The following is a 5870-nucleotide window of genomic DNA, read 5'->3' as shown; positions in this document are numbered from 1 at the left end:
ATCCTACTCCCGGTGGGAGTAGGACCCCCTAGGGCGCGCCATAGAGAGGGCCGGCCCTCCCCTCCTCCACTCCTTTATATACGGGGGAGGGGGCACCCCATAGACACACACGTTGCTCTCTTAGCCGTGTGCGGTGGCCCCCTCCACAGATTTCCACCGCGGTCATATCATTGTAGTGCTTAGGCGAAGCCGTGCGTTGGTAACTTCATCATCACCGTCATCATGTCGTCGTGCTGACGAAGCTCTCCCTCGACACTCAGCTGGATCTAGAGTTCGTGGGATGTCACCGAGCTGAACGTGTGCAGATCGCGGCGGTGTCGTACCTTTGGTGCTAGGATTGGTCGGATCATGAAGACGTACCACTACATCAACCGCGTTGTCATAACACTTCCACTTACGGTCTACGAATGTACGTAGACAACACTCTATCCCCTCTCGTTGCTATACATCACCTAGATGGATCTTGCGTGTGCGTAGGAACTTTTTTGAAATTACTGTGTTACCCAACACGATGGTGATCATAACGGTGCTTTGGAGATGGAGATCAAAGGCACAAGATGATGATGGTCATATCATATCACTTATATTGATTGCATGTGATGTTTATCCTTTATGCATCTTATTTTGCTTAGTTCGACGGTAGCATTATAAGATGATCTCTCACTAAATTTCAAGGTATAAGTGTTCTCCCTGAGTATGCACCGTTGCTACAGTTCGTCGTGCCGAGACACCACGTGATGATCGGGTGTGATAAGCTCTACGTTCACATACAACGGGTGCAAGCCAGCTTTGTACACACAGAATACTCGGGTTAAACTTGACGAGCCTAGCATATGCAGATATGGCCTTCGAACACTGAGACCGAAAGGTCGAGCGTGAATCATATAGTAGATATGATCAACATAGTGATGTTCACCATTGAAAACTACTCCATATCACGTGATGATCGGACATGGTTTAGTTGATATGGATCACGTGATCACCTAGATGATTAGAGGGATGTCTATCTAAGTGGGAGTTCTTAAGTAATTTGATTAAATTGAACTTTAATTTATCATGAACTTAGAACATGATAGTATTTTGCATGTCTATGTTGTTGTAGATAGATGGCCCGTATTATTGTTCCATTGAATTTTAATGCGTTCCTAGAGAAAGCTAAGTTGAAAGATGATGGTGGCAATTACACGGACTAGGTTCGTAACTTGAGGATTATATTCATTGCTGCACAGAAGAATTACGTCCTGGAAGCACCGCTAGGTGACAAACCCACTGCAGGAGCAATGCCAGATGTTATGAACACCTGCAGAGCAAAGCTGATGACTACTCGATAGTTTAGTGTGCCATGCTTTACGGCTTAGAACCAGGACTTCAATGGCGTTTTGAACGTCATGGAGCATATGAGATGTTCTAGGAGTTGAAGTTAATATTTCAAGCAAATGCCCGGATTGAGATATATGAAGTCTCCAATAAGTTATACAGCTGCAAAATGGAGGAGAATAGTTCTGTTAGTGAACATATACTCAGAATGTCTGGGTACCACAACCACTTGACTCAGCTGGGAGTTAATCTTCCTAATGATAGTGTCATTGACAGCGTTCTTCAATCACTGCCACCAAGCTACAAGAGCTTCGTGATGAACTATAATATGCAAGGGATGGATAAGACGATTCCCAAGCTCTTCGCAATGCTAAAGGCTACGGAGGTAGAAATCAAGAAGGAGCATCAAGTGTTGATGGTCAACAAGACCACCAGTTTCAAGAAAAAGGGTAAAGGGAAGAAGGTGAACTTCAAGAAGAACGGCAAGCAAGTTGCTGCTCAAGTGAAGAAGCCCAAGCCTGGACCTAAGCCTGAGACTGAGTGCTTCTACTGCCAAGGGACTGGTCACTGGAAGCGGGACTGCCCCAAGTATTTGGCGGAGAAGACGGGTGGCAAAGTGAAAGGTATATTTGATATATATGTTATTGATGTGTACCTTACTAATGCTCATAGTAGCGCCTGGGTATTTGATACTGGTTCTGTTGCTAATATCTGCAACTCGAAACATGGGCTACAGATTAAGTGAAGATTGACTAAAGACGAGGTAACGATGCACGTGGGAAATTGTTCCAAAGTCGATGTGATCGCCGTCGGCACGCTACCTCTACATCTACCTTCGGGATTAGTTTTAGATCTAAATAATTGTTATTTGGTGCCAACGATGAGCATGAACATTATATATGGATCTTGTTTGATGCGAGACGGTTATTCATTTAAATCAGAGAATAATGGTTGTTCTATTTATATGAATAATATCTTTTATGGTCATGCACCCTTGATGAGTGGTCTGTTTTTACTAAATCTTGATAGTAGTGATACACATGTTCATAGTATTGAAGCCAAAAGATATAAGTTTAATAATCATAGTGCAACTTATTTGTGCCACTGAAGTTTAGGTCATATTGGTGTAAAGCGCATGAAGAAACTCCATACTGATGGACTTTTGGAATCACTTGATTATGAATCACTTGATGCTTGCGAACCATGCCTCATGGGCAAGATGACTAAGACTCCGTTCTCCGAAACAATGGACCGAGCAACAGACTTGTTGGAAATAATACGTAATGATGTATGTGGTCCTATGAGTGTTGATGCTCGCGGCGGGCATCATTATTTTCTTACCTTCACAGATGATTTGAGCAGATATGGGTATATTAACATAAGTCTGAAACATTTGAAAAGTTCAAAGAATTTCAGAGTGAAGTGGAAAATCATCGTAACAAGAAAATTAAGTTTCTACGATCTGATCGTGGAGGTGAATATTTGAGTTATGAGTTTGGTCTTCATTTAAACAATGCGGAATAGTTTTGCAACTCACGCCACCTGGAACACCACAACATATTGGTGTGCTTGAATGTCGTAACAGCACTTTATTAGATATGGTGCGATCTATGATGTCTCTTACCGATTTACCGCTATCATTTTGGGGTTATGCTTTAGAGACGGCTGCATTCACGTTAAATAGGGCACCACCAAAATCCGTTGAGATGACGCCTTATGAACTGTGGTTTGGCAAGAAACCCAAGTTGTCATTTCTTAAAGATTGGGGCTGTGATGCTTATGTGAAAAAACTTCAACCTGATAAACTCGAACTCAAATCGGAGAAATGCGTCTTCATAGGATACCCAAAGGAGACTGTTGGGTACACCTTCTATCACAGATCCGAAGGCAATATATTCGTTGCTAAGAATGGATCCTTTCTAGAGAAGGAGTTTCTCTCGAAAGAAGTGAGTGGGAGGAAAGTAGAACTTGATGAGGTAATTGTACCTACTACCTTATTAGAAAGTAGTTCATCATAGAAATCAGTTCCAGTGATTCCTACACCAGTAAGTGAGGAAGCTAATGATGATGATCATGAAACTTCTGATCAAGTTACTACTGAAACTCGTAGGTCAACCAGAGTAAGATCTGCACTAGAGTGGTACGGTAATCCTGTTTTGGAGGTCATGTTACTTGACCATGAAGAACCTACGAACTATGAGGAAGCGATGATGAGCCCAGATTCCGCAAAATGGCTTGAGGCCATGAAATCTGAGATGGGATCCATGTATGAGAACAAAGTGTGGACTTTGGTTGACTTGCCCGATGATCGGCAGGCCATAGAGAATAGATGGATCTTCAAGAAGAAGACAGACGCTGATGGTAATGTTACTGTCCACAAAGCTCGACTTGTTACAAAAGGTTTTCGACAAGTTCAAGGAGTTGACTATGATGAGACCTTCTCACCCGTAGCGATGCTTAAGTCCGTCCGAATCATGTTGGCAATTGCCGAATTTTATGATTATGAAATTTGGCAAATGGATGTCAAAACTGCATTCCTGAATTTCTGAATAGCATAAAAGTATACTTGAATAAGAATTTTTCAATGAAAGACCTCGGTGAAGCTGCTTATATATTGGGCATCAAGATCTATAGAGATAGATCAAGACGCTTAAGTGGACTTTCACAAAGCACATACCTTGATAAAGTTTTGAAAAAGTTCAAAATGGATCAAGCAAAGAAAGGGTTATTTCCTGTGTTACAAGGTGTGAAGTTGAGTCAGACTCAATGCCCGACCACTGCAGAAGATAGAGAGAAAATGAAAGTCATTCCCTTTGCTTCAGCCATAGGTTCTATCATGTATGCAATGTAGTGTACCAGACCTGATGTGTGCCTTGCTATTAGTTTAGCAGGGAGGTACCAAAGTAATCCAGGAGTGGATCACTGGACAGCGGTCAAGAACATCCTGAAATACCTGAAAAGGACTAAGGATACGTTTCTCGTATATGGAGGTGGCAAAGAGCTCGTCGTAAACGGTTACGTTGATGCAAGCTTTGACACTGATCCGGATGACTCTAAGTCACAAACCGGATACATATTGTTATTGAATGGTGGAGCTGTCAGTTGGTGCGGTTCCAAGCAGAGCGTCGTGGTGGGATCTACGTGTGAAGCGGAGTACATAGCTGCTTCAGAAGCAGCAAATGAAGGAGTCTAGATCAAGCAGTTCATATCCGATCTAGATGTCATACCTAGTGCATCAGGTCCAATGAAAATCTTTTGTGACAATACTGGTGCAATTGCCTTGGCAAAAGAATCCAGATTTCACAAGAGAAACAAGCACATCAAGAGGCACTTCAATTCCATCTGCGATCAAGTCAAGAAGGGAGACATAGATATTTGCAAGATACATACGGATCTGAATGTTGCAGACCCGTTGACTAAACCTCTCTCACGAGCAAAACATGATCAGCACCAGGGCTCCATGGGTGTTAGAATCATTACAATGTAATCTAGATTATTGACTCTAGTGCAAGTGGGAGACTGAAGGAAATATGCCCAGAGGCAATAATAAAGTTGTTATTTATATTTCCTTATAACCTGATAAATGTTTATTATTCATGCTAGAATTGTATTAACCGGAAACTTAGTACAAGTGTGAATACATACACAAATAGAGTGTCACTAGTATGCCTCTACCTGACTAGCTCGTTGATCAAAGATGGTTAAGTTTCCTAGCCATGGACAAAGAGGTGTAATTTGATAAATGGGATCACATCATTGGAGAATGATGTGATTTACTTGACCCATCCGTTAGCTTAGCACTTTGATCGTTTAGTTTACTGCTATTGCTTTCTCCATAAGTTATACGTGTTCCTATGACTATGAGATTATGCAACTCCCGAATACCGGAGGAACACTTAGTGTGCTATCAAACGTCACAACGTAACTGGGTGACTATAAAGATGCTCTACAGTTGCCTCCAATGGTGTTTGTTGAGTTGGCATAGATCGAGATTAGGATTTGTCACTCCGTGTATCGGAGAGGTATCTCTGGGCCCTCTCGATAATGCACATCACTATAATCCTTGCAAGCAATGTGACTAATGAGTTAGTTGTGGTATGTTGCATTACAGAACGAGTAAAGAGACTTGCCGGTAACGAGATTGAACTAAGTATTAAGATACCGACAATCGAGTCTCGGGCAAGTAACATACCGATGACGAAGGAACAACGTATGTTGTTATGCGGTTTGACCGATAAAGATCTTCATAGAATATGTAGGAACCAATATGAGCATCTAGGTTCCGCTATTGGTTATTGACCGGAGATGAGTCTTGGTCATGTCTACATAGTTCTCAAACCCGTAGGGTCCGCACGCTTAACATTCAGTGACGATCGGTATTATGAGTTTATGTGTTATGATGTACCGAAGGTTGTTAGGAGTCCCGGATGAGATCACAGACATGACGAGGAGTCTCGGAATGGTCGACACATAAAGATCGATATATTGGAAGCCTATGTTTGGACATCGGAATGGTTCCGGATGAGTTCAGGAATATACCGGAGTACCGGGAG

Source organism: Triticum dicoccoides, chromosome 3A (genome assembly GCF_002162155.2).
Source record: "Triticum dicoccoides isolate Atlit2015 ecotype Zavitan chromosome 3A, WEW_v2.0, whole genome shotgun sequence".
Lineage (NCBI taxonomy): Eukaryota > Viridiplantae > Streptophyta > Magnoliopsida > Poales > Poaceae > Triticum > Triticum dicoccoides.
This window is presented reverse-complemented; position numbering follows the sequence as displayed.